This window comes from Uranotaenia lowii, chromosome 1, assembly GCF_029784155.1.
Source record: "Uranotaenia lowii strain MFRU-FL chromosome 1, ASM2978415v1, whole genome shotgun sequence".
Taxonomy (NCBI): Eukaryota; Metazoa; Arthropoda; class Insecta; order Diptera; family Culicidae; genus Uranotaenia; species Uranotaenia lowii.
Window position 1 is genome coordinate 144776976 of NC_073691.1, and position 11020 is coordinate 144787995.

An 11020-nucleotide genomic window follows, 5' to 3' on the forward strand; every position below is an offset into this window, starting at 1 on the left:
GCTGATGGTTTATTGGATAGCGTTTGCGTCTTGGGATCTGAAGGGTTTTGGTTCGATTCCCGAGTCTATAATTTTTATTTTTTTATTTTGATTATCTCTAATTTATAAATGATTGCTGGTGCTGCTGCTTCGAGGCGCCACTAGCAACTTTTTTTTATGCCATAATAAGTATGATATGTATTTCGTAAAGAAAACGGTTTCAACTATTTTGTTTTTTTCCCGTTTTTGAAAGGGTTGTGTAGAAAAAAAATGCATTCTTTTGAGACTAAAATCATTTTAATTGTGCAGCCCAGTTTCGCAAAAACGTCCTTGACATTTTTAAAATGGCACATACAAATCCACGGACATCAACAGAACTCGTCGAGCTGAGTCGATAGGTACCTATAAAGGTATGTCTAAGACCCATAATTAATGATCTCTCAAATCGACCGATAACCAAACCTTTCTGTTAGAAAGGCAAAAATGATGCATAGTACGTTTTTTGGCGAAAAGCGAACTGGTATGTAAGGAGTTCATTTTATGTATGGAAAGAATGGTATTTAAACAGTTGAATTTCCAAGTCTTATAACACGCTGAAATGGTGCCGTGGTAGCAACCAGAACTTTCACGATGCTGGTCACGGTTCGAATCTTACTGTTTTTTTATGCTTTTTTTACTGAATAAGTAAAACCAACTACAATATTGATGGATAGCCGTGACACGTGGCCTAGCATGATACCTTTTTTAGAGCTCAACCATGCATAAAAGAAAAATTCTCACAAAAGCAGGGGAAAGTAATATGACTATTAAATGATTAATCTCATTCTGAAAACTAAATCTGAAATCTTATTCTGATTCTAAAGTTTGAATTTTGAGTTACAGCACTTAGTCTAATATTTGAATATAATTTCCAATTTCAAATTCCAGGTTGATCTTTAATCCGAATTCTAAATCAGAATTCTAAATCTGAATTCTCAATCTGAATTCTGAATCTGAACTCAGAATTTGAATTATGAATCTGAATTCTGAATTCAAATTCAGAATTAAGATTTTAGCATTAAGAATTTAGAATTCAGAATTCAGAATTCTGGATTCTGAATTCTGAATTCAAAATTTTGAATTTTGAATTCTTTATTTTAATTCTGAATCTAAATTCTAAACCTGTATTCTGTATCTGAATTCTGTATCTGAATCTGGAATCTGGATTCTAAATCTGAATCTGAATTCTAATTCTGGATTCTGAATCTGAATTCTGAATCTGATAAAGATGGATAGCAAAATGAAGAGAAAAGAGCAAAAGAACATTTTTGCAAGGAAAACTTATAAACGCACACCATACTTTACCCCGCAACATCAATCATTATAAATTTTCAATTCCGATATTCTTTCTTCAAGAATCTAAATTTTCATCGATATGCTGAAAATAAATTTACAAAAATCTGAATTCTAAATCTTAATTCTGATTGTGAATTCTGAATTTGAATTCTGAATCTGAATTCTGAATCTGAATCTAAATTCTGAATCTGAATTCAGAATCTGAATTCTGAATCTGAATTCTGAATCTGAATTCTGAATCTGAATTCTGAATCTGAATTCTGAATCTGAATTCTGAATCTGAATTCTGAATCTGAATTCTGAATCTGAATTCTGAATCTGAATTCTGAATCTGAATTCTGAATCTGAATTTTGAATCTGAATTCTGAATCTGAATTCTGAATCTGAATTCTGAATCTGAATTCTGAATCTGAATTCTGAATCTGAATTCTGAATCTGAATTCTGAATCTGAATTCTGAATCTGAATTCTGAATCTGAATTCTGAATCTGAATTCTGAATCTGAATTCTGAATCTGAATTCTAAATCTGAATTCTGAATCTGAATTCTGAATCTGAATTCTGAATCTGAATTCTGAATCTGAATTCTGAATCTGAATTCTGAATCTGAATTCTGAATCTGAATTCTGAATCTGAATTCTGAATCTGAATTCTGAATCTGAATTCTGAATCTGAATTCTGAATCTGAATTCTGAATCTGAATTCTGAATCTGAATTCTGAATCTGAATTCTGAATCTGAATTCTGAATCTGAATTCTGAATCTGAATTCTGAATCTGAATTCTGAATCTGAATTCTGAATCTGAATTCTGAATCTGAATTCTGAATCTGAATTCTGAATCTGAATTCTGAATCTGAATTCTGAATCTGAATTCTGAATCTGAATTCTGAATCTGAATTCTGAATCTGAATTCTGAATCTGAATTCTGAATCTGAATTCTGAATCTGAATTCTGAATCTGAATTCTGAATCTGAATTCTGAATCTGAATTCTGAATCTGAATTCTGAATCTGAATTCTGAATCTGAATTCTGAATCTGAATTCTGAATCTGAATTCTGAATCTGAATTCTGAATCTGAATTCTGAATCTGAATTCTGAATCTGAATTCTGAATCTGAATTCTGAATCTGAATTCTGAATCTGAATTCTGAATCTGAATTCTGAATCTGAATTCTGAATCTGAATTCTGAATCTGAATTCTGAATCTGAATTCTGAATCTGAATTCTGAATCTGAATTCTGAATCTGAATTCTGAATCTGAATTCTGAATCTGAATTCTGAATCTGAATTCTGAATCTGAATTCTGAATCTGAATTCTGAATCTGAATTCTGAATCTGAATTCTGAATCTGAATTCTGAATCTGAATTCTGAATCTGAATTCTGAATCTGAATTCTGAATCTGAATTCTGAATCTGAATTCTGAATCTGAATTCTGAATCTGAATTCTGAATCTGGATTCTGAATCTGAATTCTGAATCTGAATTCTGAATCTGAATTCTGAATCTGAATTCTGAATCTGAATTCTGAATCTGAATTCTGAATCTGAATTCTGAATCTGAATTCTGAATCTGAATTCTGAATTCTGAATCTGAATTCTGAATCTAGTTCTTAATCTGAATTCTGAATCTGAATTCTAAATCTGAATTCTGAATCTGAATATGAGTTCTGAATCTGAATTTTGAATCTGAATTCTGAATCCTGAATTCTGTTTCCTAAACCTGTATTCTGAATTTGAAATCTGAATCTGAATTCTGCATCTGAAATTGAATCTTAATTATGTATGAGTATGTAGAAATGAAAAAAAAACATAAATTCATTCTTCAACACGGGTAAAAAAACGAAGGTCATAAAATCTTCATATAAATTCCCCCACCCCCCGCAGTTTTCTGTACGGCTCTGCATTTTGTTGACACCCGGCATGGCTATAGACACTATAATTTCATATATGAAATTATAGTGTCTAATAGGCATGGCGGACTCTGAAGGAAACGCCCATCCGCCATTTGCTGCATTGAAAAGCAAGAAGTGTAAGATATAAACACTGTTGCCGTATTTGCCCCAGCAGACTGAGAAACTGCCCAGACCACGATGCGTCTTAGTAATGCCTTTTAAGTATTTGAGTTTGAGCTACATTTTGTCAAGCGTGCTGATGGTTTATTGGATAGCGTTTGCGTCTTGGGATCTGAAGGTTTTTGGTTCGATTCCCGAGTCAATAAATTTTATTTTTTTATTTTGATTATCTCTAATTTATAAATGATTGCTGGTGCTGCTGCTTCGAGGCGCCACTAGCAATTTTTTTTTATGCCATAATAAGTATAATATGTATTTCGTAAAGAAAACGGTTTCAACTATTTTGTTTTTTTCCCGTTTTTGAAAGGGTTGTGTAGAAAAAAAATGCATTCTTTTGAGACTAAAATCATTTTAATTGTGCAGCCATTTCGCAAAAACGTTCTTGACATTTTTAAAATGGCACATACAAATCCACGGACATCAACAGAACTCGTCGAGCTGAGTCGATAGGTACCTATAAAGGTATGTCTAAGACCCATAATTAATGATCTCTCAAATCGACCGATAACCAAAAACCTTTCTGTTAGAAAGGCAAAAATTATGCATAGTACGTTTTTTGGCGAAAAGCGAACTGGTATGTAAGGAGTTCATTTTATGTATGGAAAGAATGGTATTTAAACAGTTGAATTTCCAAGTCTTATAACACGCTGAAATGGTGCCGTGGTAGCAACCAGAACTTTCACGATGCTGGTCACGGTTCGAATCTTACTGTTTTTTTATGCTTTTTTTATTGAATAAGTAAAACCAACTACAATATTGATGGATAGCCGTGACACGTGGCCTAGCATGATACCTTTTTTAGAGCTCAACCATGCATAAAAGAAAAATTCTCACAAAAGCAGGGGAAAGTAATATGACTATTAAATGATTAATCTCATTCTGAAAACTAAATCTGAAATCTTATTCTGATTCTAAAGTTTGAATTTTGAGTTACAGCACTTAGTCTAATATTTGAATATAATTTCCAATTTCAAATTCCAGGTTGATCTTTAATCCGAATTCTTAATCAGAATTCTAAATCTGAATTCTCAATCTGAATTCTGAATCTGAACTCAGAATTTGAATTATGAATCTGAATTCTGAATTCAAATTCAGAATTAAGATTTTAGCATTAAGAATTTAGAATTCAGAATTCAGAATTCTGGATTCTGAATTCTCAATTCAAAATTTTGAATTTTGAATTCTTTATTTTAATTCTGAATCTAAATTCTAAACCTGTATCCTGTATCTGAATTCTGTATCTGAATCTGGAATCTGGATTCTAAATCTGAATCTGAATTCTAATTCTGGATTCTGAATCTGAATTCTGAATCTGATAAAGATGGATAGAAAAATGAAGAGAAAAGAGCAAAAGAACATTTTTGCAAGGAAAACTTATAAACGCACACCATACTTTACCCCGCAACATCAATCATTATAAATTTTCAATTCCGATATTCTTTCTTCAAGAATCTAAATTTTCATCGATATGCTGAAAATAAATTTACAAAAATCTGAATTCTAAATCTTAATTCTGATTGTGAATTCTGAATTTGAATTCTGAATCTGAATTCTGAATCTGAATCTAAATTCTGAATCTGAATTCAGAATCTGAATTCTGAATCTGAATTCTGAATCTGAATTCTGAATCTGAATTCTGAATCTGAATTCTGAATCTGAATTCTGAATCTGAATTCTGAATCTGAATTCTGAATCTGAATTCTGAATCTGAATTTTGAATCTGAATTCTGAATCTGAATTCTGAATCTGAATTCTGAATCTGAATTCTGAATCTGAATTCTGAATCTGAATTCTGAATCTGAATTCTGAATCTGAATTCTGAATCTGAATTCTGAATCTGAATTCTGAATCTGAATTCTGAATCTGAATTCTGAATCTGAATTCTGAATCTGAATTCTGAATCTGAATTCTGAATCTGAATTCTGAATCTGAATTCTGAATCTGAATTCTGAATCTGAATTCTGAATCTGAATTCTGAATCTGAATTCTGAATCTGAATTCTGAATCTGAATTCTGAATCTGAATTCTGAATCTGAATTCTGAATCTGAATTCTGAATCTGAATTCTGAATCTGAATTCTGAATCTGAATTCTGAATCTGAATTCTGAATCTGAATTCTGAATCTGAATTCTGAATCTGAATTCTGAATCTGAATTCTGAATCTGAATTCTGAATCTGAATTCTGAATCTGAATTCTGAATCTGAATTCTGAATCTGAATTCTGAATCTGAATTCTGAATCTGAATTCTGAATCTGAATTCTGAATCTGAATTCTGAATCTGAATTCTGAATCTGAATTCTGAATCTGAATTCTGAATCTGAATTCTGAATCTGAATTCTGAATCTGAATTCTGAATCTGAATTCTGAATCTGAATTCTGAATCTGAATTCTGAATCTGAATTCTGAATCTGAATTCTGAATCTGAATTCTGAATCTGAATTCTGAATCTGAATTCTGAATCTGAATTCTGAATCTGAATTCTGAATCTGAATTCTGAATCTGAATTCTGAATCTGAATTCTGAATCTGAATTCTGAATCTGAATTCTGAATCTGAATTCTGAATCTGAATTCTGAATCTGAATTCTGAATCTGAATTCTGAATCTGAATTCTGAATCTGAATTCTGAATCTGAATTCTGAATCTGAATTCTGAATCTGAATTCTGAATCTGAATTCTGAATCTGAATTCTGAATCTGAATTCTGAATCTGAATTCTGAATCTGAATTCTGAATCTGAATTCTGAATCTGAATTCTGAATCTGAATTCTGAATCTGAATTCTGAATCTGAATTCTGAATCTGAATTCTGAATCTGAATTCTGAATCTGGATTCTGAATCTGAATTCTGAATCTGAATTCTGAATCTGAATTCTGAATCTGAATTCTGAATCTGAATTCTGAATCTGAATTCTGAATCTGAATTCTGAATCTGAATTCTGAATCTGAATTCTGAATCTGAATTCTGAATCTGAATTCTGAATTCTGAATCTGAATTCTGAATCTAGTTCTTAATCTGAATTCTGAATCTGAATTCTAAATCTGAATTCTGAATCTGAATATGAGTTCTGAATCTGAATTTTGAATCTGAATTCTGAATCCTGAATTCTGTTTCCTAAACCTGTATGAAAAAAAAAAACATAAATTCATTCTTCAACACGGGTAAAAAAACGAAGGTCATAAAATCTTCATATAAATTCCCCCACCCCCCGCAGTTTTCTGTACGGCTCTGCATTTTGTTGACACCCGGCATGGCTATAGACACTATAATTTCATATATGAAATTATAGTGTCTAATAGGCATGGCGGACTCTGAAGGAAACGCCCATCCGCCATTTGCTGCATTGAAAAGCAAGAAGTGTAAGATATAAACACTGTTGCCGTATTTGCCCCAGCAGACTGAGAAACTGCCCAGACCACGATGCGTCTTAGTAATGCCTTTTACGTATTTGAGTTTGAGCCACTCTTTGTCAAGCGTGCTGATGGTTTATTGGATAGCGTTTGCGTCTTGGGATCTGAAGGTTTTTGGTTCGATTCCCGAGTCTATAAATTTTATTTTTTTATTTTGATTATCTCTAATTTATAAATGATTGCTGGTGCTGCTGCTTCGAGGCGCCACTAGCAACTTTTTTTTATGCCATAATAAGTATGATATGTATTTCGTAAAGAAAACGGTTTCAACTATTTTGTTTTTTTCCCGTTTTTGAAAGGGTTGTGTAGAAAAAAAAATGCATTCTTTTGAGACTAAAATCATTTTAATTGTGCAGCCCAGTTTCGCAAAAACGTCCTTGACATTTTTAAAATGGCACATACAAATCCACGGACATCAACAGAACTCGTCGAGCTGAGTCGATAGGTACCTATAAAGGTATGTATAAGACCCATAATTAATGATCTCTCAAATCGACCGATAACCAAACCTTTCTGTTAGAAAGGCAAAAATGATGCATAGTACGTTTTTTGGCGAAAAGCGAACTGGTATGTAAGGAGTTCATTTTATGTATGGAAAGAATGGTATTTAAACAGTTGAATTTCCAAGTCTTATAACACGCTGAAATGGTGCCGTGGTAGCAACCAGAACTTTCACGATGCTGGTCACGGTTCGAATCTTACTGTTTTTTTATGCTTTTTTTACTGAATAAGTAAAACCAACTACAATATTGATGGATAGCCGTGACACGTGGCCTAGCATGATACCTTTTTTAGAGCTCAACCATGCATAAAAGAAAAATTCTCACAAAAGCAGGGGAAAGTAATATGACTATTAAATGATTAATCTCATTCTGAAAACTAAATCTGAAATCTTATTCTGATTCTAAAGTTTGAATTTTGAGTTACAGCACTTAGTCTAATATTTGAATATAATTTCCAATTTCAAATTCCAGGTTGATCTTTAATCCGAATTCTTAATCAGAATTCTAAATCTGAATTCTCAATCTGAATTCTGAATCTGAACTCAGAATTTGAATAATGAATCTGAATTCTGAATTCAAATTCAGAATTAAGATTTTAGCATTAAGAATTTAGAATTCAGAATTCAGAATTCTGGATTCTGAATTCTGAATTCAAAATTTTGAATTTTGAATTCTTTATTTTAATTCTGAATCTAAATTCTAAACCTGTATTCTGTATCTGAATTCTGTATCTGAATCTGGAATCTGGATTCTAAATCTGAATCTGAATTCTAATTCTGGATTCTGAATCTGAATTCTGAATCTGATAAAGATGGATAGCAAAATGAAGAGAAAAGAGCAAAAGAACATTTTTGCAAGGAAAACTTATAAACGCACACCATACTTTACCCCGCAACATCAATCATTATAAATTTTCAATTCCGATATTCTTTCTTCAAGAATCTAAATTTTCATCGATATGCTGAAAATAAATTTACAAAAATCTGAATTCTAAATCTTAATTCTGATTGTGAATTCTGAATTTGAATTCTGAATCTGAGTTCTGAATCTGAATCTAAATTCTGAATCTGAATTCTGAATCTGAATTCTGAATCTGAATTCTGAATCTGAATTCTGAATCTGAATTCTGAATCTGAATTCTGAATCTGAATTCTGAATCTGAATTCTGAATCTGAATTCTGAATCTGAATTCTGAATCTGAATTCTGAATCTGAATTCTGAATCTGAATTCTGAATCTGAATTCTGAATCTGAATTCTGAATCTGAATTCTGAATCTGAATTCTGAATCTGAATTCTGAATCTGAATTCTGAATCTGAATTCTGAATCTGGATTCTGAATCTGAATTCTGAATCTGAATTCTGAATCTGAATTCTGAATCTGAATTTTGAATCTGAATTCTGAATCTGAATTCTGAATCTGAATTCTGAATCTGAATTCTGTAAATTTATTTTTCGGCATATCGGTGAAAAGTAGTTATGAAATTGATAAAGATGGATAGAGAAGTGAGAAGAAAATTTACAGATGTTGAAAAGAGCGAAAGAGCATTTTTGCGAGGAAACTTATTAACGTACACCATACTTTACCCTGCAACATTTCATTATTTAGGAGAAGTAGTACCGGGATAGAGGTGGCACTACCTTAACCTATACAATGAAATCTGGTTGGTCCGAAGTCTACATGTGGTGGACACGTATACTCCGGACGGAGTATACGTGTCCACCACATGTAGACTTCGGACCAACCAGATTTCATTGTATAGGTTAAGGTAGTGCCACCTCTATCCCGGTACTACTTCTCCTAAATAATGAAATGTTGCAGGGTAAAGTATGGTGTACGTTAATAAGTTTCCTCGCAAAAATGCTCTTTCGCTCTTTTCAACATCTGTAAATTTTCTTCTCACTTCTCTATCCATCTTTATCAATTTCATAACTACTTTTCACCGATATGCCGAAAAATAAATTTACAAAATTAATTAACGGTGGTTAACTTATCTTAAGAATCTGAATTCTGAATCTGAATTCTGAATTCTGAATCTGAATTCTGAATCTAGTTCTTAATCTGAATTCTGAATCTGAATTCTAAATCTGAATTCTGAATCTGAATATGAGTTCTGAATCTGAATTTTGAATCTGAATTCTGAATCCTGAATTCTGTTTCCTAAACCTGTATTCTGAATTTGAAATCTGAATCTGAATTCTGCATCTGAAATTGAATCTTAATTATGTATGAGTATGTAGAAATGAAAAAAAAAACATAAATTCATTCTTCAACACGGGTAAAAAAACGAAGGTCATAAAATCTTCATATAAATTCCCCCACCCCCCGCAGTTTTCTGTACGGCTCTGCATTTTGTTGACACCCGGCATGGCTATAGACACTATAATTTCATATATGAAATTATAGTGTCTAATAGGCATGGCGGACTCTGAAGGAAACGCCCATCCGCCATTTGCTGCATTGAAAAGCAAGAAGTGTAAGATATAAACACTGTTGCCGTATTTGCCCCAGCAGACTGAGAAACTGCCCAGACCACGATGCGTCTTAGTAATGCCTTTTACGTATTTGAGTTTGAGCCACTCTTTGTCAAGCGTCCTGATGGTTTATTGGATAGCGTTTGCGTCTTGGGATCTGAAGGTTTTTGGTTCGATTCCCGAGTCTATAAATTTTATTTTTTTATTTTGATTATCTCTAATTTATAAATGATTGCTGGTGCTGCTGCTTCGAGGCGCCACTAGCAACTTTTTTTTATGCCATAATAAGTATGATATGTATTTCGTAAAGAAAACGGTTTCAACTATTTTGTTTTTTTCCCGTTTTTGAAAGGGTTGTGTAGAAAAAAAAAATGCATTCTTTTGAGACTAAAATCATTTTAATTGTGCAGCCCAGTTTCGCAAAAACGTCCTTGACATTTTTAAAATGGCACATACAAATCCACGGACATCAACAGAACTCGTCGAGCTGAGTCGATAGGTACCTATAAAGGTATGTCTAAGACCCATAATTAATGATCTCTCAAATCGACCGATAACCAAACCTTTCTGTTAGAAAGGCAAAAAACGTTTAAAAGCGGCAGAAATGTCAGTTCACTTCATCAAACCTTATCATATACTTTTTGATTTTGATTTTTTTAAACCCACAGAAAAGTTCATTCGATACATGAAATTCTAGACAATCGTGAGAAAATCTGGTAACGAGAATTGGCTGAAGAATTAACCCACCCCAAAGAATGAATTTCCTCTACCTTCCCTTAAAATCGATTCCCTAACGTGTCAGATATTCTAATGGATCCCAAAATTTTCAATGTATTTCATTTCCGATTCCCACAATGCAGTACACAAAAGTTTCGATTCAATCGGGTCAATGGCTTTCTTTCACATTTGAAATCTATTGGACGTTGTAAAAACATTATGAATAAAACTCTTATCAACGAACTAGGTAGGGGAGAATGGGGATAATTGATCCCTTTTTTTTTATTTTTATCATATTTTTTGGGAAAACTTTGCAACTCACCGTCTTTTGCATTTTCTGACAGCTTGTAATTTCAAGCTTATATGCTCAAAAAGTTAGAAGCACTTTCGCGAGATTAAAAAAATTGTAATATTTTTTAAGTAACAGGAGACTTGATCCTTTACTAAAGGAGACTTGATCCCTTAATTCAGGGTGCCCTGACCCTAGACAAAAATCTAGTAAATCCGAAGATAAAAGGTTTTTTGCCATATTTGTTC

General features: G+C 32.6%; 1 pseudogene; it reads left to right on the top strand.

Annotated features, from left to right (window-relative positions):
* The first annotated feature begins 10620 nt into the window (after window positions 1–10620).
* Window positions 10621–11020, top strand: part of LOC129737999 (probable tyrosyl-DNA phosphodiesterase) — a 3156-nt pseudogene continuing 2756 nt past the window's right edge.